The following is a 24,052-nucleotide window of genomic DNA, read 5'->3' on the forward strand; positions in this document are numbered from 1 at the left end:
ACTGCTGAATTTGTAAATCATTCGTGTAGTTACACAAAAAAAAAAAAGTGCAAGGGGGTAGAGGTGTACTTAGCTGAACTGTGAGCAACCTGCTCCAGCATTGCCTTGATTTTCTCATGCTGATAATATCTGCAAGAAGAGGGTGTTGGAAATGAGAGCAAATCATTTTGCAGAAAGAAAAAAACCACATTCATCAATTTGCAAGTGGTAGGACTTCTGATATTTTCTCTTCAAATTAAAAATCCTTGTTAGGCAGCTTTCCAACATAGTGTGCAGTGAATTAGCAGAAAAATTATGGTGAACATAAAGAAAATATTGTCACATTCAATTCAGCTCTATATTTGGCATCTAGTTAAAAAAAATGCACCACAACCAGTAGGAAAGATTTATGGAAGGTATATCCTTTAACTTCATCAAAAACGGTTAAGGAAAACATGAATGCAGACGTTCCTGGTAGCATGTCTGTGAGTCGCACCACAGGTTGGTGTTAGTGCAGAGGTTCCCCAGCCGCGGTGTCAAACTCCTCCTGGGACACAGATTGCTTCCAGGTCCATGTGACCCCGCACAGATTTGAGAGCTATTACTTTCTCTGGTGGTACCTCACGAAAAAAAAAAAAAAAAGAAAAAAAAGCTACTGGCACCTGTCTTAAAAACATGCCTTAAAAAGCAGCTTGGCGGGCAGCCATGTTCTAATCTGAGAGAAATGAGGGAGAAAGGAGGGGGAGCTTTTAAAGTGAAATTTAAGCATAGGATGTGACAGCATGTTAATAAAAATCAAATATTTTTAATTCTAAGGCCGTGAGTCTGCTTTGGAGGTGGCATTACCCAAATGTACCCATATTTCAAGTCCCCAGAAGGCAGTATTATCTAGTAAGGAGACCCCTGAGTGAGATGTGGTCAGAATTTGGAGGCATAAAATGTTTATTTTCAGCAGAATATGCCAGTAGGCTAAACTTGCGCCTTCTAGTGAAAAAAAATGTAGGTGAGAAGCAGGAAAGAGGCTGCTCGGGAGAATAACTTACCTCCTTACCTCAGGGGTGGCTAGACATCTCACTCAGTCACCTTCAAGCATTTTCCAGGGTTTCTCTGTAAAAATAGCAAGTGATCATTCAGGTTGAAAGAGTGGGTCAAACCATATTACTCAAGTCCATTTTTAATGAGCTGGGCCCTTGTAGTCAGTAACTCCATGACCATCCTATGACCAAGCCTGGCTGTTTTAGCTGCCACCGGCCCCCGTGGAGCAGAGGTGGGCCATCAGTTCAGCCCCTGCACCTTTCTGCTGCTGTGCTGAACAGCCGGCGACAGGCGAGGGAAGCGCTAATTAAAAGAAAATACAGCAGCCTCCAAAAACAGGATGCCACAAAAAAAAGGCATTAAAGAATCCACTGGCATAACCATAAGTGAGTAATTTAAAAGACAAATTCAGAGTCCTGGAGTGGTGAGAGCCAAATGTTCCTTTTCCTGTCATCAAATGTTATTTACTCTAATGTGCAAACAATGAACAGAAGCTTCTCCCCCCCCCCCCCCATCCCTTCCAAACTGTGTGAATTACTGTTTAAAAGAGTTTTCCAGTGCAGCTAATCAACTCCACATACAGTTAAAATACAGCTCACTACACGGTGGCATTTATACCTTTTAACACCTGAAGCTCTTCTTCATTAAAATCTCCAAACTAGATTTCTTCTCTTTACTTATTAAAGAGAGGTTTTTGTCTTCCTAGCACGCAGTATCAATCAGATCATTTAAAGATTACATGCACTAGTCAATTCACCCCAGCGGAAACCGAAAGTGTATTCAGAAGAGCTTAGCAATAGCAGTAACTACAATGTTTCGCTCAAGCTGTTAATTATATTCGGGGCAAGCTGGGAAATTCTTCTCAATAATCTTGAATATTAAGTGCTTGGAAAATAGCTACTCAGGATATTCTACTGTAATTAGTACCAATGTATGTGAATGAGAATCATGTATGCCAACAGCCATCCTATTACTTGACAAATAAAGACATTAAAAATCAACTCAGTGGGACACAATTTTGCTTATCTGGCTCGTGCTTGAGATATTATGGTGAGCAGCCTGGAAATAATAATAATGAAAAATATGATCTGTTGTGTTACCACTCTGAAGGTCACTTGAAGGCGATTATTTCATGCAGCACTGCCAATAGAGCATGTTTATATTCTGTTGCAGACTCAACAATATCAAGGCTATCGTGTTTTGGATGATGTTTTAATGGCAGCAAAGAGGTTTTTATTTTGCACCAGAAGCACCATAAAACTGTGACAAAAACTAGGTGACTTGTATTTTTTTTTCTTGGAAGTACTGCACCTTTTGAGGTTAATACTGGTCTTCTTGAAGTCAACAGTAAAACTCCCTCTGACTTTCCCAGAGGACTTCCTTCCACTTTTCCAGTATACTCTGGATATTTGTGCAACACGATATTTCTTTCAAATAAGAATTATTTTGCTACATATACAGTCTAACATCTGATTCTGTGCATTAAGCCTGTGAATAAACTAGTGCCTGTCCGAGCATGGAGTTGTTATGATGATAAAATAAAAGATTTGATGGCTGTTAGCACGTATCAGTGAAACTAGGATGGTGACTCTGATTTTCTTTGTATACTGCCTTTCCGGAGAATTTTTTTGGTTGCAGTTCGGAGTAGTTAGGAACTGCTCTCCCTATTGTCCTGCCTGGAAGAATTTACAACACAACATTTAATCATGTGCCAACTCCTACAGCTTTGCTATAATTATCTGTAAGTTTGCTCAACTTTTGCAGTGCTCAGAACTGTCACTACAGCACTGCTAAATCCGCATGGCAGGTTTCTTATTCCAGCTGCAGAGAAGTTGCGGGAGACACTGAAAGGAAAGGGGATGGGAAGATGGGGAAACAGGCCCAACAGAAGCAGACAACATCTGCAGTGAGAGAACAGGAAAGGTGTATGTTAACCAGGGTAACTGAGAGAGCAGCACAATCCCTGGAAAGGCAGGTAAGTGTGACTATCCCCCAAAAGGAAAGCTGTATGCTGAAGAGAAAGAAATAATCATCTTTTACGGCTGGGTTGGATGCCTTCTATGAAAAATTGCAAGGGGGAACTCAGCCTACCTGATAAGGGAACGAAACACCAACACTACTGCCAATATTTTAGTCTATTGTCCAAAAAGTCTGGGAAGGGAAAGGAAAGGGATCAATGAAATTAACTGTTGTAGCCCCCCGGAAAGTCAGTGGAGAGAAGTAAGTACATCTAAAGACTTGCCCTGGAGATTGGTGCTGACTAGAGCTGAGCTAGAGTGATCTGGTCTGCCTGACTAATTGACCACCTCTTCCACAGACATTAGAGGGATTCACTGCCAGATCTTGGAGAGAGAAATTAAAGCCTGTAAAAACAAAAAGATTCCCTATGGTGTGTTCTGATTTTGCCCAGGTAGATACCACATGAATTAGTGGTGATCTGAACCTGGAAGGCATGAGCAGATGGACCTGGCCCTTTTTTTCAGAGGGATAGCAATACCAGGGGGAGGCTCAGTAGTAGAAAGGAGCAGTTGGGGGAAAGCTCAAATTTGTACCCAGGTAGCTCTCTGTGGTGAGCTCCTCCTGTAGCTGGAGAAACTGGACTGCAGAAGGGAATCTCAAGCAAATGGGAGTTTCTGCAGTATCATTCCAAACACTGAAGAAAGTCCTTTCACTTTATCTCCCAGAGTGGGACACTTCTCACTTTTCCCGTCCAGGAAGCTCCACTGTGTCAGGACTGGCAGATTAAGGGTGAACCTCTATTCCTCTATAGCCCTAAAAGAAAAAGCATTTTTCAATGATGTGCTGGCTTGAATGCAGGCAGATGCTCGAACCTCTTTGCCTAATGTTTTGGTTTTGAGGAAATTAGTAGATCCCTTTCTACTGAAGTCTCTGTGAGGCCAAGAACATATGCCAGATCTCTATGTGAGGGCAGATCTCATGTCTCTACTCATGTGTGCGTTAGGGATCTAGGAAGTGTGCTTAATCTCATGATGCCAACAGTAGTTAGTGCGAGTTCAAAGGCATTACAAACCATGCTATTGCACAGACCTCGCTTCCAGCCAGCCTGCTCCCATGAGATGGTAAAGCTCATTACCTCAATCCAAGGCAAATAAAAAGTAGAAGGCTGGGGGTGGTCGAAGTGTTAATCTTTGGAGATAGTAAAGGAGGAGAGTGGGAAGCAAAAGGCCGGTAGCTGTTTGGGCCCAGGCTCTTCCTTGATGCTCAAAGCAAGAAAGCTGGTGCAGTGTTGCCAAGTTTTTGCTTTTGCTACTCCAAGCAGTTCAGAGCCTAAGGGGAAGGCAAGGCTGCTGCAGAAGGGAGAGCTGACAGCACGCTCCGCATTTGTCATGTCTCCTCTAACATTGGTCAGAGAGGCTCTTGCAACCGGCTGAGACTGCAAATACACAGCTGAGCTTCATTTCTGGTTCTGGAGACCTCGCAAACTTCCGCATGAGCCTCAGAGGTATCCTAGGGAAAAGTAGTATCTTTGGAATTGCAGCAAGCTTTTCTGCTGCTTGTACCGGGCCAAGAAATACACTAACATGTCCCTTCTGGCCAAGGACGAAACTCCAAAACAGAGTTGTTTGTCTGTCTTTGCCTGAATCACAACCATGGCATAGATGGAGAGGGCCCAAACCAGGTCTTTCAGGCCAAAACAGGTTTACTGTGTAAAACCAGCTTGGTGGCTCTTGTAACTGTATGTGTCATGTTTTGTATTTAGTAACAAAACATTCTGTATAGGCTACAGGAAGAGGAATCCTGTAGGTTAGAACTAGTAAATGCATGATATTTGCCTTACAGAATAGAAAAAGTGAAGTTGTTTTTCGACATCTGTTCACGGTCCTTGTTCAGGAAAGGACACAGCACTGACAGAGGGGAAATTGCTGCTTGATGAATTGGAGCTGAAGCCACATTACATATGCAGAATGTCTTTAATTCATGGATCCTCTATAGCAAAAAGCAGTAGAGAAGGCACCTGGTGTCTCCAAAGCGTGGCAAACACCAAGACAAAAGAAGAACTGGGAAAGACTCCAATGAGGTGGACAGCTCTGAGATAACAGCATTTTCTGCTAGTGCTCCTTTCGCAGTATGTGGAGAAGAGCAGACTAGTCAGTACTTGCCATGTGAGAGGAGAACTTCACTGTTCCTGGGTTTTGCAGCCAAGAGACTTGGAAGTCCTTACAGCTTAACCAAGGGACAGGAGATCTCACCTGACCCTCACTGGCTTTGCTGTGTAAGAGCTGAGCCTAAGAGGGCTCCTGCTACTCTGAAGCTCTTCATGAAGTTGGATACATATCTCCATTCCCAGGCTACCATCAGTGACTCAACCCAAATATGTAATGTTAATCTTTGGTGGGGAGCAGAGGAGAGATCCTCCTTCCTGTGAATCCCGCCAGACTGTTTTGTGTGACCTGTCCCAATCTAGATCTAGCTGTGCTCTCCATTGCTGCCTTCTCTTAGGACTTGTCAAGGCACTTGATCCAGTTTCAACCCACATTTTATTTTGCAACATTCATCTTCACAGAATCGCAGAAAGGTTGAAGTTGGAAGGCACCTCTGGAGATCATCAGGTTCAACCCCTTTGCTCAAGTAGGGTCACCTAGAGCACGTTGCCCATGACCGTGTCCAGATGGATTTTGCACCAGAAGCGCCTTAAAACTGGGAGAAAAACTAGATGACTTCTGTTTTTGTTTTTGAACATACTGCACCTTGTTTTTGTGCATACTGCACATACTTCTTGAAGGCAACACTAAAACTCTCCCTGGCTTTCACGGAGGAAAACTGATCCATGTGGAGTCTCCAAGGATGGAGACTCCACAGCCCCTCTGGGCAACCTGTTCCAGTGTTCAACCACCCTCACAGTGGAAAAAATCTTGTGTTCAAGTGGAATTTCCTGTGGTTTGCTTTGTGCACATTGCCTCTTGTCCTGTCACTGGGCACCACTGAGAAGAGTCTGGCTTCATCTTCTTTACACCCTCCCATCAGACATTTATACACATTGATCAGATCTCTCCTAAGCCTTCTCCTGTCCAGGCTAAACAGTCCCACCTATCTCAGGCTGTCCTCATATGACAGATACTCCAGTCCCTTCAGCATCCTTGTGTCTCTTCGCGGGACTTGCTCCAGTAGGTCCATGTCTTTCCTTTACTGGGGAGCCCAGAACAGGACACAGCACTTTAGATGTGGCCTCACCAGTGCTGAGCAGAGGGGAAGAATCAACTCTCTTGATCTGCTGGCAACACTCTTCCTAACATAGCCCAGGATACCATTTGCCGTCTTGGCCACAAGGGCACATTGCTAGCTCATGGTCAACTCGTTGACCAGCAGGACCCTCAGGTCCTTTTCTGCAAAGCTACCTTCCAGCAGGTTGGTCCCCAACGTGTACCTCTGTGAACAGCACCAGCACAGGGTTACTCCGCCCCAAATGCAGGACGCTGCACTTCCCTTTGTTGAATTTCATGAGGTTCCTCCCTGCCCATCTCTCCAGCCTATTGAAGTCCGTCTGAATGGCAGTCTGTCTGGTGTATCAGCCTCTCCTTCCACTTTTGTACCATCAGCAAACTTGCTGGGGGTGCACTTTGTCCCTTCATCCAGGTCATTAATGATTAAGCCGAACAGCATTGGACCCAGTATTGGCCCCTAGGGTACAGTACTAACTGCAGGCCTCCAACTAGACTGTGTGCCACTAATCACAACTCTCTGAGGTCTATCATAAAGCCAGTTTTCAATCCACCTCACCAGCTGCTCATCCAGCCTGTACTTCATTGGCTTGTCTATGAGGATGTTATGGGAGACGGTGTCGAAAGCCTCAAGGTAGACAACGTCCACTACTCTCTCCTCATCTACCCAGCCAGTCATTCCATCACAGAAGGCTATCAGTTTGGTTAAGCAGGATTTTCCCTTTGTGAATCCATACTGACTACTCTTGATGACCTTCTTGTCCTTTATGTGTCTGGAAACGGTGTCCAGGATGTGCTGCTCCATCACCTTTGCAGGGTTCAAAGTGAGGCTGACCAGCATGTAGTTCCTTTGACCTTCTTCCTTGCTCTCTTGCATTATTTCAGCACTTTGGCACAGAAATTTTGGGGTTGCTCAGATAATGCATGCCTTGTAACTGTGACTGTGTATCTCAGAACAATTTGGGTCTCAGAAAAACCTTCCTTATAGAAACCACTGGGAGTTACTGGTGGAAGGAGCTGGGCTATATATGGAATAGAAAGCATGGACCGACCCCTCCCCTTCAGCTCCTAATGTGAAACTGAAATGATTATGGCTTCCTCATATTGTTGCAACTTTCCTCAGACACTTCACTAATGACTTGCTCTAGGTTTTGCAGACAACCATTACTGTTCCCACTTCTAAAGTATTTGTGAAGGATAAATCCCTGCTCCAGAAGTACCATCACCAGTGCCACACTAGAGGCTGCTGCAACGCTGGAGGCATTCCTCTCTTGAGACACATCTCCTTTCTTGATGCAGACCAAAATGTAGCTAAATTCTTAAGTTGAGCCATTTACTATTAATCGTATTATAATGATGCAACAGATTTAGGGAGAGGAGAAAGCTTCAAACTGTGAAAAAAAGATTTCCCCACAGGCTTAATTTCAGCTTTGTCTCCTTTGTTACCAAACTTCTGCTTGGTAAATTATCTTGCTTGGATGCTGCCCTTCCATATAGCTCTCAAGCTAATTCATTATCTCTCAGATTTGCTGAATAATGTACTACAGTTTATAGATTTTAAGATTTACAAACAGAATATTGTATTTCATCTGGCAGAAGAGTTCATACACATGGGATGAATTCACATTTCATTTAAACTATTTCTGAAGCAACACGGTAGTTGAGGAACTGCAGGAAACTAAGATTTAGGGTTTATCTGCATGGGGGATATGACCAAGAGATTGCACGATTGCATTATAACTCCCTAGTTACACATTCTCTTCTGAAATAAAAGTAACTTTATCTTGGAAGAATTATTCCACTCTGATTTTCAAATCCAGTAGAAGAGGTCAAACACTCAGGGCTAGATGCTCTTTTCTGCACTTATATTCCTTATACCCTTTTAGGAGGTGAATAAGGAGAATCTTTCCTATTATAATTATAAAGCATTATCTTGTACAAATAGCAGTTAATTGGTTAGAGCTCAGCAAGCCAAAGAAAGGTTAAGCTCTTTTTCATAAAAACTCCAGCAAAAATGTACTAGGAATGAATGTGCGTCCCTGGCAACTGCCTGCAGTTGGCTGTCTGCTTCCTAAATGCAATCACATGGTTGCCTGCAAGATCCTCCCAGAATGTTTAGAAATATTTTGGTCAGAGGAATGGAAGGACAGAAGATTTTTCAGTAACTCCCACAGGAAGCGATGGGGTGGGCTATGCGCAGATACAGGCTTTCCCGCTCCAGAATAAATTGGCCCAATGTGCACAAAACATTCTTATCTGATGAAGAACTGGAAATGGGATTGTTTGTTAAAATGTTGGAAAGGCCATTGGGTTTTAGCTTCACTTCTCCTTGCACATTCAGAGAAGGGCTTTCTGCTCTAATTGTGCTGGTTTCACCAAACTAAAAGACCCCCACCTCTATTTTAATATCTCACTTCAAGCTGGAGTGGGCACAGGGAGGCAGTTATCTCAGTTTCTAGTGGGAACTTATGGTGAGGCAAAGCTCCATCATGTGAAATATGACGCTGACGCTATCCTGACACCAAGAGCAGGATTTATCTCACCTAACGGAAGTGAAAAACAGAGATGTCTGTATTTGGTCAGCTGAATCTTCTCCTGGTGCCTAGGCTATGGCAAAACGATGGTATTTTGCTGTTTTCCTGCTAGCATGTTTTTCTCATGCTTTCCTTCACTATGTCCAGCCCTGTGAGTAATATTTATTGTAAAGTATAGCTGCAATAAAAGGCAGGGCAAAGTCTGTACGTAGAGACAATATCTTCTGTTAGGCAAGCAAGTGTAGTTTGAAAAAGTAGACAAGCTTTAAGTAGGCAAGCCATTTCTTAGGCTTGAAATAGAAGCAGCAAATTTCAAAGCTAAGTACAGTGAACAGGTGCCCTGAGACTAATTAGATATGTATCAGATTATCTAAGAGGAGGTAGCTGGTACCTGTGGAGTTGAGGTAATTTCAGTAGGGAAGGAGGGGTGATGTGTCTTCTAAGAGCAAGAAAGAAATGGCTAATTTATAGCCTATGGAACAGGGAGACCCTACCGGGGAGAGCAGGATTGTAAAAGTCTGTAAAACCCAAATCCATGGTATATGATATCCAGTAGAGTTATGGATTTCAGTTCCTAGGCTTACTGGAAGTGGGGTTTGAGGTCGTTATGAAGGTTGTCTGCCGTGAATGAAGACCAGAGATGTAGAAAAAAATAGGGAGGACCGCAGAAGTGTATGCAGAAAAGGAAAGCAGAATGAAATGAGCTCTAAATCAGTTTTGTCTGGAAGTTCCTTGTGGCAGAGACATTTGCTAAAACATTCCCTCTATAAAAAGGGTTGTATGGGGAAAAATTTTTTTGTTTCAAAGGGAAGTTAATGATTCAAAATTTTTTCCTGTTAGGAATGCAACAAAAAAGGACAAAAAAGAATAAATTGCCTAGGAGATAGAATAAAAAAGAGAAAAATAACGCTTCTGGTGGGACATAACTTTTTTTGACAAAAATATACAGCGTTTCATGGGGAATTAGAACATTTTAACAGTCTATTTCATAATACAAAATACAAAAGCTGCTTTGAAATGGAAAATCAAATGCTGTCTCAAAGAGTTTGAAGTGGAACTCTTTTGATTGGTGGGGTTTTTGCTCATTTTTTTAGAACATAATTTCCATCAAAGAAAACTGTTCTGCACAAATTTTTGCCTTCACCGAACTGGCGTTTTCCAGCTGAGAGACATTCCATTGCAGAACCAGATTAACTCATGAATTTTAAATCACAATGTCCTGATTGACAGTGCCTGGTAGGAGAGCAAGCATTAGGGTCCTGGGCACAGCTAGGATGGCTGCTGCTGTCAGCTGCCTCAGGTTTTGGAATAATTTAAAATTATAAGTAAGTACAGAAATATCTCTAGTCCACCCTGGCCGTCTGTCTACCCTGGCTCTAGTGAGGTTCCAAGCAGCACGTGCTGCTGGTGCTCAGAAGTGCAGACAAGCGTGACCAAAGCTCCATGGCCAAATTGTATTATCCCCACAGTTTGTGCAGGGGAGAGCTACATGCAGCATACAGCTATGTTATTGCAGTCATGGGCCCACGCCGCTTGGCCTCTAACCATACTCAGAAAGGCTTACCAGGATTAGGAGCCCTGAAACAAACATCATTTGTGCCCCATAGCAGACAGAGGAAAAAATACAATGAAAACTCCAGATGAGCCAGTTATGGTTACAGAGATGACTATTCAGAGACCTTTGCTCTACTGTCATTGTGAAACAGAGCATTCAGTTTGCTGCTGTCATTTTTTGTAAGGGACCTTTTCATATTTGGACTTTTTAAATGTATCCGTTAATTAATGACCAATAAAAAACAAGAGGCAACTACCACTGGGCTAAGCAATTCAGTCACTAAGTGGTTTTCAGCTTCTCTCAAAATATTTTTGCTAATTAGAGTAACGGAATCATCTGTTCTAGCTAAATTGTTCATTCAGTGTAGCCCTCCAATCCTTCCCTGATTTCTGGGAATTAGTTGATTAGTTTTAGGGATTACAGGAATGTGTTTTCCTGTAGGCTGCTCTTGCCCTGGACTTTTCAGGTATACAGTAAGTTGCTCTTAACGAAGTGTAATCAATCACTTAAGTCGTGCAGCATTTGTCCTATCCCTTTTCTAGAAAGCTGGCACTCAGCTAGAGAGTACATGCTTGACAGAAACAATATTTCTTTGAAAAAAGAATCTTTGAAAAAAATAATCCTAGAAACTCTTGGAATTCACAAGCAGGAGCTGATTCTAATATTGTTAAGCAATAACATAACATGATGTAGCGGACAACAGCACAGAGAACTTGTGACAATTATTCATAAAAGTTTCAGTTCCTTTCTTTTTTTGCTATTCTTCCAACATTCTTGCTATTATTTGATGCCATGACCCTCAGCTGTAGTCTGTGCTCTGCATTCCCTGTCTTAAATATCCCTTTTCATATTTTGGTTTGAGATCTGAGAGTAAAGAGAGTAGGGGACCAATAAACCCATTTCCACAAATTCGTGGAAAACGAGTTCATGAAGGGTCATGAGCTGTCTTTAGAGACAGCTTTAAAGACAGTTCCCTGAGCCATGGATAGCTGGAATTTGGGTGGGTGCATCTGCGATACTGCCTTCATGCTTTTCCCCTTTTACTGAGGACCTGCAGATTGCACTAGGAGAGAAAGGGTGCTGAGCTACCAGGAGGTTTGGTCTCACTCTCTGTAGCTGCTCTTATCTTCTTATGTTCAAACCTGACTAGATCTCAAAAATACTAAATGATGTACTAAACACAAAATAGCACTGAATCCCTCACTGCTATTGGCTTAGCACATTTCTCACCATCATCATGACTGAATAAAGCCCTTTTAGAGGATCTTCATGGCTGGCCTGTCCCTTTTGCATCTGTGAGAAGAGATATGCAGCTACTATTGCTCTACTCTCGTCCAGAGACTTTCAGAGAGAACTTTGCTATGAATCCATTTTTTTGAGTGCAGAAAATTTTATTGTTAGGCTGGGTATTTTTTCTTTTCAAGTCTGAGTAAAAGTAGAGTTGGGAAGCAAATGGGAAGAGGAAGAGAAGAGAATTGTGTAGAAAGATTAAAAAATCTTTCAAACAAGGATCTTCTCAAATACACAGCAAACAAGTTTCCCATGCCAGTTAGCACTATTTCTTTGTAAATCAAGGCAAATAAGGGCCAAAATGAAATGCTAAACTGGAGCTACCATCAAGTTACCAGGCCTTGAAATGTTACAAAATCTCCCAAATTAAGGCTACTTCACAAACGGGCTTCAGTGAACATAGAATATTGTCTAGTCTTACTTTCTCTGTAAATTTTTTTTTCCTCTCTGGTAAAGTAAAAAATGCAGCAGATGGCACTGACAGCTTTTCCGTGGTGAAAACTGGAGCAGTATTCGACCCACTGTGAAGTAAAACAACAGAGCTGACCAGCACTAGGAGAATCTCTCTGAACTACCAGTACTTCGTTTTTTAGCCTTAGTGTTGCCTGTATCATAGGGCACCCGTGGGTATTTTTTAGGACTGGAATATGTTTAAATAAACATAATGACACTCATTTTGAAAGCAAGTTTTAGGGGAGCGAGAGCTGTGTCATTCTGTGTTCAGGAGTCGGTGAGGCTATTTTTAAAATCAGCCTAGAAACCCTTTGTCATTGTGTATCCAAAGGCAGAAGATTCTCAGGCCCACATAGATTACACCCTTTTTGGTCCTAGGCTGCCTTTACGATCATTCAAGTGTGTTGCAGCCTGGTCAACGTTCTTCAAACACTCATTGCATTAGTATTTTACACAGCTGATGATACAAAATATTTACACTCCAAAGACTTCAGAGAAGGGTCTCTGGTCTCCTCCGGTCAAGGAGATTCTCTCATAACTCAATGTCTGCCAGCAGCTAGTGAAATTATATTTTTATATCCTAGTTCCTTGAAACTGGGTAAGTGGATTTAGACTTTTCTGTAGGATCATCATGGTAAAATAAGTGATGGGGTAACAACCTGCACTGTGACTTAAAAAAAGAAACACATATAGTCACACCAAATTGATCAGCAGAACTTTGCAAAATATCTCACTAGCATTTTCAAATTGCTTTTATGAAATATAAAAAATAGTAACATGTTGTTGAAAAAGTATATATTGAAAGCATCAGCCATGATACTCAGCAGACGCAGTAACTGCTTTCCCACTGCAAAATTCTCAGGGTTAGCCTCAGCCTTGGTCTTTGTTTCATGTTATCCATCTAACGTAACATCAGATTCTGTGTGGTCTTGAACTTTCTTAACATCAGAGATTCAGGCCCATGAAGATTGGAGTGATAAGAAGCAGCTGAGCTGACGTGCCTTCAGAAAGCAAGGCAGAAAGAAATGCAAGCTCTCTTCCAAGCAGGTTTACTTGCCCTCCTGTGCTGAGGGGGAAAAGCAAAAGGGAGTATTTGATCACTAACCTGGACAGGGTTCAAGTATTTCTACTGGAAAATAAACCCATAGCTTTGTTAAAAGGTGCAAAACTGCTCTGTTACCTCAGAAGCTGGGCCAGGCCAGCTAAACTGGAAATCTTGCAGTAAGGTGTAGTTAATGATCTGTCTAGCTAAAATAAATTTCACTGCTAGTCTTCTTGACCTCAGATGTGTTACCTTTCTTAATCCTGCTTTAAAATAAACTTTTCTACCAAAACATGAAAATGTCTAGAGTGGCTACTGCAAAATTTGCATGAAGATTCAGCTACATGGAAACCAAGACATGAGAGAATCTCTCCAAGCTACAGTTGCCAATGCGCAGGACAAGTTAAGTTTACTCCTTATAGGAAAATTGCCAGTATAATTTAGGAGAAAGCCCATGTTTCCCAATCTCTGAGATACATCTCTATTGCCATCATATTGCCTTTGGCTATTGGATTTGGAAGGAGAGTGGGGTTGTTTTTTTTTTTTTCTCAGCAACTACAGCAACCATCTACTTGCACTGAAAGGATCTAAGATGCAGATGATCGCCTTGACCCCTCCTGCTGTCATAAAATCAAGTTTCTAACTATTCAAGTCTTTCTTACTGAAGGCTTCAAGTTTGTTTTAACATCTTGCAGGGACTTTTGTGGCTTCTAGAATGAGGATGCTGGAACAGATGTCCTTGTGCATGCTTTGGGTCCAAGTGGCTTACCACAGCTGCTGGCAGCTGCACTGAACGGCCACAGCTTTCCCTCCCAGCCCTCAGTTACTTAGTGAAGGTTGGAAGTGGAAAGAATGAATGGTTAAATAATTTTTAGAAAATAGACGCATGCAAAAAATCAGCCAGGCACTTTCTGGGTGAAGGAAGAGAAGGAGAAGGGGCTGAAAGGGAGACTCTTGGGCTGTATTCTTCCTTATGTTGTTACCACTCAAATTCCTAGGCTGCTACAATAATATCTTTGCAATGGCTGAATCCCAGTGTCAGAGCAGCTGCAGTGCCAAGCTAGGAGCCAGGTTGTCTCACTGCCATGGCAGGGGCTGGAAAATGAGGGTTTATGGGGGCCCAAACCTCCCCTGGTAGCCAAGTCTCCCCATAGGTCTGCGAGAGATTGCCGCAGGGGTGTGGATCAAAACACGAAAGTGAGCAAAGCTCGCTCAACTTGAGATTACTCCTATTCAGCCAGTTCTCACAATATCGACCTCACCTCAAACTGCACAAATAGAAACTATCTCATCGAGGTTGCACTAATCCTCAACGCTGTAGTCCCAGAGTGCTGTGGAGGAATGACAAACCCCAAAGCTGACTCAGCCATATACTGCTAATGCAGCAGCAGATCTGCAGTGCAACAGCTGTGGCATTTCAGCTGGGACCAGGTAGCTCCAGGTTCCCATCTGATGGTGGTCAGAGGCAGGCAGGTCCTCTGTGTTCTCCATCCTGCTGAGCAGCACCAGGCTGTGGGCAACCATGGGGCTGGTGCATTGCAGCTGCGAAATCCTGTGCAGCGAGAGGGCAGATGGCCTCCACTGTGAGAAAGCTTCGTTGGTGGTATCTGATCTCCTTCTGAGCAGCAGAACTGACATGGGGCTGGGAGGTTTACGTCTGGATCTGGGTGCTGTCCTAACCAGGAGAAATGCAGGTGTGAGGTACAGGGACATTGGGAAGGATAGCTCTTATGTTGCCTTTCCCATGCCTACTATCCATCTGGCTGGAAAGGCCTTGTTACCCAAACTCATTGAGCCTTGTGCTTGGAGCACCTCTGGAGCTGGCTTATCCTGCTGAGGGTGTCACAGGCCCCCAGGGCTCAGCACCCATGCTATATTGCTGTGCTTGGGTCCCACACTCGAGGCTAATGCAATATGAAATTCTCCTGTCACTCTTTCTTTCCTCAGCTTCTCCAGTATGCTTCCTGGGTCTCTTTCTCTGTTTCTTCATCTCTAAAAAGGATATCCTTTGTCCTAAAAAGGACCCTTCATGGAATGGTCTACACATAAAAAAATAACCTGAGCGCATTGCCTCCTTTGATTTCCTTCCCACCTTACAGCAGGAAGTTTAGGTCAGAGACAGAGTCAAGAATCCATCCCTCACATTCAGTCCCTCCCTCAGCAGCTGACTCAGATATGAGAACTGGTTTGTCACAGAAAGAAGTAATTTTGTTTGTTTGTCTGTTTGTTTTATTTTTGTTCAAAAATCAAAAGATGGACATAAGCAAATTTCCCAGACTATCACAGGGTACAGAAGGATAAGATTACCTGTTGTCAACACGCTTGATATATGAGAGAGAGGATCATACCAGTTCTCTGTAGGTTGTCACTTTTCCTAAACGACTAGAACTCCGAGTATCTACTAGGAAAAGGCCCTTCCTCTCCTGCTGCATGGAGCTATTTTGAAGGTAGGCATCCTTAGACTTACTCAAAAAGTGAAACAAAAATATCTATATGTACTGTAGCATATCATTCTCCTGGGGATAGACAAGTCGAAACAGCATGCCCATTTCTGTTTATGTGATGCTGTTCTCTTTGGACTTTATGAACAGCAGCACCAGATACCCCTACCTGGACTTTTCCCAAATACAGAATAACCTGTATTTGTTCAACTACAAATGCTGTGATTCCTTGGGCAGTTCATTGGGAAGTGAAGGTAATATGACAACTGCAGCTTATGCTCTGAGATACCTCTTACCAACAAATTGGACGGGAGGTCTCCATCAGGTAGAGCCAGCCTTTCTGGCCTGAGTAATTTTAGAAATATTGCAAAGGTAGACAGTCTCCCAGTGGTGGAATGGTGACAGAGAAAGCAGAGAAAGAAGTAAAGATAAAGCAAGGGCATTAAAAAGAAAAGTAACAAGCAGAATAAATTCAAATCTTAAACATGACAAGCAAAAACCTTTTCTATTTAACACAAATTTGGTGTTGACTTTATTAAAAAAGTGTATGTGTCAGTTAAACAATGTGGGAAGGTCTAATTTTCCCAAATCTAGGAGTAATTATTGCGTATATTCATTTTGACCATTTCTGAAACACATTAAGACTGTCTACTCAGATTTGCTGAACACCCTATAGCTCCTATGGTTTGTTACTATTGGATCACTGGCAATGCTGGGAACCTCTATAGGTACAGAGGCGCGCTCTGGCTCTGAGTGGCTCTGCAGTTCTTCCCCTGTTTTCTCCCCTTGCTTTGGGCTTGCAGAGCCAGAGCTGGATGAGCCTGTGGGCTTCCCCTGAGAAGACCCAAATTCCCACCAGGGTTAACAGCAGAGTGGGAGTCAAGACCTAATAATGATGGCACTGCATCTTTCCCATGAGGAGGGGTGTGGTACAAGGCTAAGGGGCAGGGCTGCAAGGCACCCCATATACACCCCATATAGCTTTTAGGGTCTGAGCCTGCACCCCCAGCTGGCGTATTAGTGCACTAGGGAGGTTTCCCAGCTCAGGCTCTGCTGTGCAGCACTGACATGAGGCCAATGGGTTCTCCATGTAAAACACCCCAAATGTGCAGTCGTTGATAGCAATTTCAGTCCAAATATATGCGGTAGATACGTAGTTTGAGTTGACGTCTGAGTACATTCTCACTGACACGCCATGCAGCTATGAGCGCTAGCCCACAGAAAGCAATTTCTGCAAGGTCTGACGTGACAACATAAGAGAGCTTTGCAGGATAATGCGAGTTTTGCAGTGAATCAGAGAATCTGAACTTGAAGGGCAAAGAGCAAATTACTGTACTGTCACGAGCGTAGGCAGGGGTGGAGAGGTAGAGTCTAACCCCAAAACACGCTCCCTCCTTGCCTATTCCTATCACCCCCCCACACGTAGGGTGGGTGGGTGCCCTCACCTCGTCATGCCAGCAGCTGTGTGACCTTCACGCACATCCAGCCACGTTCACAAACTGCGGGGAAGAGAGGAAAAGGGAAGTGAACGTCCCTGGCATGTGTTTCACAACACAGCAGCAAGGTCCAAGTCCACCTCTGTGTACGCTGCCTCTCCATGCAACCACTGCAGAAGCTCATCCTTTGTGGGCTGTTTACAGTGCGAGCTGGAATGTGACTATCACTTCTGGTTTTCTGTAAAATGTATTTTACTCTCCCTTTTTGTAATGGATTTGCTGGCCTGGCACACGTGCATGTGAACTAGAACCACTTCACAGATAGATCATATAACACTTTTTTTTTCCAGCCCAGAAGCTGATTCTCCTTTGTTAAATGAACTTCTGTAACCTCAGAACTACTTGCAAATACTTTAGATAAGTTGACACAAAATTCTGCTCTGCAAGGACAGTATATAGCATTTGACACAGTATGTGGCTCCTTGCAAATCACTATTGCATGTACATGCCTGGGATCAATTTTCATTGAAACAAGAGAAGCCACATGATGAGTAAACCATTAACTACAACATTTTATTCCCACACTTGGTGAATATATGCAACAAAATATACTGCAAAAGAACACTTTAAAAACATATTTTAATGCCAAGCATATTGAAGGCATATTTTGCCTGAGGAAAAGGAAGTGTGGTAGATAGTAATTCATTTTCCTGAACTCTTAACACTCAAACTTTAGAGCCAAAAGTGGTCCCTGCAGAACAAACCCCTTTCCCAAAAAGTGATTTTGTTGCTGATCCTTTTTTTTTCTTCATGTTCCAGTTGAAGCTACAGGCTCCAGGTGCAGCTGAGTCTCTTTTACAGCAAGCACTATAAACATGCAGACTAGAAAATAATCCCTACCCCTGAAATTTCTACCCTGAATTGTAAATAGCAAGAGTATCTGACACTGTTTTTGTGCCAAGAGAAAGGGTGCCCGCACTAGGGGGAATTCACCCTAGTCAAACAGTCCACTTCTGAATAGAGGCTCTTATTTATGGTATCATAAACTCATCTCCCTTCCTTCTCTTTCAAAAAGGGACCTGCTCATGCCCGAGAGCTGGCCGCTGTAGCAGACAGCCAGGACCGGGTCCCTGCTCAGCAGTGACCTCCCACCCCTTGGGCTAGAAGGGTCCCTGCCTCTCCACAAGCAGCGGCTTCCCGAGGACCGGGCTCCCCTTGGCCGGGTGGCTGCTTGGCTCTGATGGTCTCAGTAGGCCGCAAACCTACAGAGCCTTGAAAAGTTGCAGCCGTTTTTTGTTCCATTTTGTGAGGCTGATTGGCCCAAGGTGTATTTTTAAAGCATTAAAGCCATAAGAGGCTTAAAGGGATAAAGCATTAGGATAGGGTTTAAGTACATCTAAGTCTCTGAATAGGATCCAGCTGTATGCTAGGTTCCAGCAGTCTGCGCGGGCTCATGATCTTACCTTGGCTACCCCCATTATTCCACCCTGTTTGTGTTGATCCTGTTGTAATAAATGTGATATGAATAAACAGAAGAAAAAAAAATCATTGTATTAAGGAATAAGTCTTCTACTTTATTGTCTCCATAGCATTTATTAACATCCATATCATAGACATTCACTGACACACATCATGCACACGAATGCACACCTCGTACTGCTGACTCTGAGCACCTCACAGTCCAGATAGTCCCAAAAGCTGGGAACTATCTTCATTTCACGGATGGGAAACAGTGAGACTGGGGACTAGAGCTTCAAAAGGATACGACCAGCTAATCTGCTCCTATGGACAGCTGTGATCCAAGTTGGGATGCTCAGAAATCTGCTCAGTACCCGGCTCTCTAGCTCTGCATAGCTCTGAACTGGCCACATTTTGACAATGTTAAGCAATGAGTTAAAGAAACCAAGCAGGGATCTGCAAACTCCTCTCCTCCACCATCTTCATGTGGAGGAGCTCACAGGTGGCCTTGGAGCAAAATACCAGACTAATTGTAGCGCAGACTAAGGAATGAATGGGCTTTCTCTTCTGTGCCTGAGGCCATCTGAAAGCATATCTCCTACTGCGATACTTTAATCACCTTTTGGTAGTGGATGTCTGTGTTGGGCTCTTCTCATTTGAAGCTGTCCCACTTTACAGATGCTTAGTGGGTTGGAGAACAGGTGAGCATGGCTCCAAGCGCATGGCTATGGATCATTTGTATCATGCAAAATGTCTCTAAGGGCAGGTTCAAGCTACACCTCTTTCACAGTGCGTCCCTCTTAGAGGTTTAAAAGCGGCCCTATTCTGCATGCCCAAACCAGTTCTTTCAAGGTCAGGCCTCTCTAAGGTCTGAACAGAGGTCCTAAGCACTGAAGAGTAGGTGGGACCCCACTATGTGGAAAGGAGCCTAAGTCCTTTGATGGGCATGGATACAGCTGGCCTGATGTAAGCACGTGCAAGAAATATGTGGTAAATCAGGAACACTGAACTGCAATCTTCTGAATGCCATTGTCCTTCTGCTTAAAGCACTCAAGTGGCTGCTAGATCAATGTACAGTGTCCTGTCCCACTGCTGGGGTCGTGAATGACTGCTATCCTTCTCATAGAGCCATCACTGCAATTCCTGAGACAATCTGGGGAAATTTGGTGACAGTGTAAGGAAGATGGATAAATAATTTGTTCTGGGAAGCAGCACCTACATGAGTGCACCCATGGTTACCTGAGACCAGGATGAGTGGGTGAAGTTGTTAAAGCTTTCCAAAAGTTGCCCTATGAACTAGCACAAGCTGTCCATTGTAACCCTAAATTCCAGCTGTCTGCAACACTGCATGGAGGGTGTTCTGAGCCTTGTTCACATTGATCCAACCTTGGGAAAATCACCCTCCTCCAAATCCCCACTTCAGCTGTGAAAAATGAATGATGACTATAGTGCAGTTTTAGTATTCCTGACCAGCTCTCCTCATAAGCCTTTTCGTTTTTCTCCCCTATTTGATCTGCTAGCCCATATATGACAGGCATAGTTCTTTCCTTTTTTGCCTCTCTTATACAGTGCCATGAAATACTCACTTGGCTCCAGAGTTGTGATTCTATGCGTCTTTCAGCACTTTTAAAAATAAAGATATAGTAAGATACCTCTTTGGCTAAGTCTGGAGCACTGTGTCATGAATGAGAGACCTCACTAAACACAAATGCTAGCGTGGTGGAGAAGCTAATACTTGCAGTGGAAAGTAGAGACTGAGAATGCTCCAAAGTCAGCTGGAAGAAAGAGGAAAAGGAGTTCCTCTTAATTTTATACCTAGGAAGACTAAAAAAAATTGGCCAGGGTTGTCAGAAAACATCTCTCTGTGTAAAAGTACTGAGGTCAAGTGCATTGATTCTGCGCTTATTTCAGCATCCTTTACAAATAAGAGTTCAATTTGATGTTTTCAAAGGATACAGAGGAAGCTTGGCACCCAGCTTCCATCAGGTTTTGACACTTTACTCAAAAAATCCAGGCTAAGCTACTACAAGTGACGTTCAGAAGGAGGGCACACGCATGCTTTAAAATGGCTTAAATAAGGCAAAGGAGATAGTCGTATCCACAACATTCCTGCCACATGAGCTCAGAGCTGACCCAGTGGGTCCAGCTGCCCATGTTTACTCTGCGATAAGGATCACACAGGAATTTGGAGGCGCAGGTTGTAACACGGCTCGTTGCATCATGCTGTCTCACAGTGTGTCCCTGCTTGTTGGGCAATCTTGGTAAGCAAAAGCACTGCTGCAGGCATGCTCGTGCTGGACGAGTATGCCTGGGAACACACCGTAAGGCCACTGTCCTAAATGGACAGTTATACGGCAACAAATGCTCGGTGACCACTGAGGTATGAATACTGTCTTCTGTGCCATTTCAAAGAGTGCGCATGTATCCCCAGGAAAAAAGGGTTGTCATTAAAGTGAGTGTGAGCGCACAGGAACGGTGATTCTTGTTTATAGTTTTAGAATGCAGACAGGTTAGAGAGACTTGGGACCTGTTGCAGTAGAAGCTAGAGAGCAAATGAATGCTGAATTTTCCAAGCGCTGAAAGACAAATAACAGATCTATTCAGTTCACTGCCTGAAACAAAACTTGGGTGGGAGAAATAGCTTGGACTGGGCTGAAGAAAATCTTGTCAAGACAAAACTGGTGCTTTTATTTTTTAATTTTTAATGGCCGACCTGAGAGAAATTGCTTCAGTTTCAGGTACTTGCAAATTTCTTTCTTTCACGAGTGGCTTTCCAAAATTAGGGACAGTTTTTTGTTTCCCATGGTGAATTTTGAGCCATTCCATAGCATCCATGCACTCTGCCATGGCGGAGATGGTGGAGGATATTTGATATCCATGGCAGCCAGTCTTAGGCACAATGTTGTGCTGTCACTTACAGTGCACTGCTAAGTGCTGAGATTAGTCCAGGGCCACCAAGATAAGGTGAGTCCTGAAACTGCCTTTATGGGATCCCAGAGATGTAGCTTAAGAAATGAATAAATAAGTACCTTGCAAGGGCTTCGCTGCCTGTAATAAGGTATACTGATGCTGTTCTTTAATTCTGTAGTGCTGTGGTCAGGCTGTTCATTCACGGGATGAGAGGTGCAGGTCAAATCCTCACTCTCATTTACATTTGGCTTTGCAACAAAATCCCCCTTTCTTTTATATTCACCTTACCCATCTCTTTCAAGTGCCCTCAGAAATGCACCTCTTCCATTTAGATTTTTTTAAATAAATTTTAATTATTAATCATTTAAATGCTAACTGAGAGATGAGGATAGAAATGCTGTAGGAATGGTAAATTGACAGCTGAGGACCAGGCTCTGCTCCAGTGAATACTGAAATTTATATCCCAGCAAGAGATGCTGGGATCAGCCATGTAAAATACTCCCCAGCTGGTGGCTGACACATTATTCAAGGGATGAGCTAATGTAGTTTGAAGTTTTGCCAGGCAGATAGAGGAGTTAAACCCAGAAAATCCAAGATACTCTGGAGTATGAGTAGAAACGGAATCTCCAGCTTCTTTTAACTTCCAGAAGTCTGCTAATCACTTCATTTCACTACCTTCTGTTATAGCTATCGCAAACCCAGCATTTCTGGAAAGCTAATATGAACTATTTGAGTTGAATGATTTGACCCTTACCTTTGTTTGCTTTATTGGGTCAGAACTCTGTGTCGTACATTCGTGAAAAGCATCAGCTGATTTTTCAGTGAACATCAATTCGCAAAAATCTGATGTCCTGCTCTAATTACATCACGCGTATATTTAAAAGGAGCTAATAAGTGCATTTCTGGCCCTAGGTGTATGAACTGTGGATATAGCTCTGTGAATGAGAGCTTCAGAACAGGTTACAGGCAGTATAACCACACTGCATTTTTAATTTCCACATGTGCATGGTTTGCTCCAAAGCCTCTCAAAATTAATGGAAAAGATTGGACCCTTATTCACTAGGCACAGAAGGGAAGTGATCTGATTGTATACCAAGGTGAGGTGAGGTGAAGATCACAGGAAAGCAGCCAATTACTTGCTATCCTGTCGATATGAGGGATGATTATACCTTGCATTTAGTTCACTAGGTACACTGAGACTTCATTTAAGGTAATTAGTTTCTTGTTATAAAGTGGAATTCAGATATCGCAGGTAAAATCCTCTGTACCAAGTCTGCAGCAAGGGAATGAAGTCCTGAGTCTTCCGGTGTATCTCATACCTAAATTAGGCTTCACCATGCACATGCAGAAAAGAGAGCTGCAGACTACCAGGATCTCAGTTTTAGCAACAACAATAGGTCATAACACACTTTTCTGTCAGGACACTAAACTTTTGCAGATCCAGGTCTGCTGAATCAATGGTGTCCAATTGGTGGTGCATGGGCAGGAGGAGCAGCCCTTTGGGTCCAGGCCTGGGAGGTGAGAGGTCTTTTCGGTTGACCCTCATCTCTGTGGCTTCATGGTATGGTGCAACCTTCCCCTGGGGATGGAGAAGTTCAATAGCCCTGTGCAAAATCGTGGCTGAGGCTGCTGAGCATTGATGACAAAAGCAGCTTTCACAGACTATAGGCATCTTATGGCATAATAGACTTCTTACCTCTTGTGCAGATTGATGGGGAAAGGCCCCTGGCTTTCACCAAGGTAACATTTTGTTGGGTTAATTGCACAAAAATAGATTTCTGGTTGAAAGACTGGAGTCTGAAGTATGATGCTGAGTCACTAGCTTGCCTAGTGTGGTGCAAGCATGATGTGACAATTTGGCACCTTTCACTGACTATGACTGGGCCGTGCACAAATATATGATGATTCTCTGGGAGGCAGAGATCTGCACAGAGCCTACATTGAAGTTTGGGCAGCGGTAATGGAGTTCGGGTGAGGACAGCATGTGTGGATTTTTTCTTCATTCCTACACTACGCCGATGACTATGTTCTTACATTGTATGACTGGACTGGAGCTCTACACACATCCTTCACTTGACTGCTGCACTGAAGTTCATGGACACATTGTCTTTGATTTCAGTGACCTCACTAAATGGGTATCTGCACTACACGCCTATCCTCCTCAGAGAGATGAGCAGGCTAATTCTTTGTCTTTCATATGGTTGAAGATATGCAGCAGGGATTCCTATTAGCTGCCAACATAAAAGCTGCAAGGTTTTTCAGTAATCATTTCTGATTTTACACATTTGCAGAGATAGAACTAGGTGCCATATTATCTCCTGCTCTAACAGATTAGCCTCGTTTTCTGAGGTTATGCCCTTAGTTTGCAGGCACTTATTTGTCTATCTTTTCTTGGCAATTTGTGAACCCAAGGTTAAATTCTTCCATGTCTGAGGGGTGTAAGTGCCTAGAACTATCATGAAGTGAGATCCTACTCATGCACTAGGCAAGGGAATGGCTAACAAACTCATTATTGTCCAGACATCCAGAATCCACACAGGCAAGCAACTCTGGAAAATAGATTTCATGCATTTCACTGCTCAGGGAACTCTTTGGTTTAACTTCTACTATCCCTTGTTGGTGCTTTTGTTGCGTGAGTTGGTATGGGTGATTTTTTTCCCTCTCTTTGGGCAATCCTTCTACATTTGAGAAGATGGTTTAAAAGGTCATAGAGCTCTAAGTGATCCTAAGCCCTATCTG

This window comes from Struthio camelus, chromosome 1, assembly GCF_040807025.1.
Source record: "Struthio camelus isolate bStrCam1 chromosome 1, bStrCam1.hap1, whole genome shotgun sequence".
NCBI lineage: Eukaryota > Metazoa > Chordata > Aves > Struthioniformes > Struthionidae > Struthio > Struthio camelus.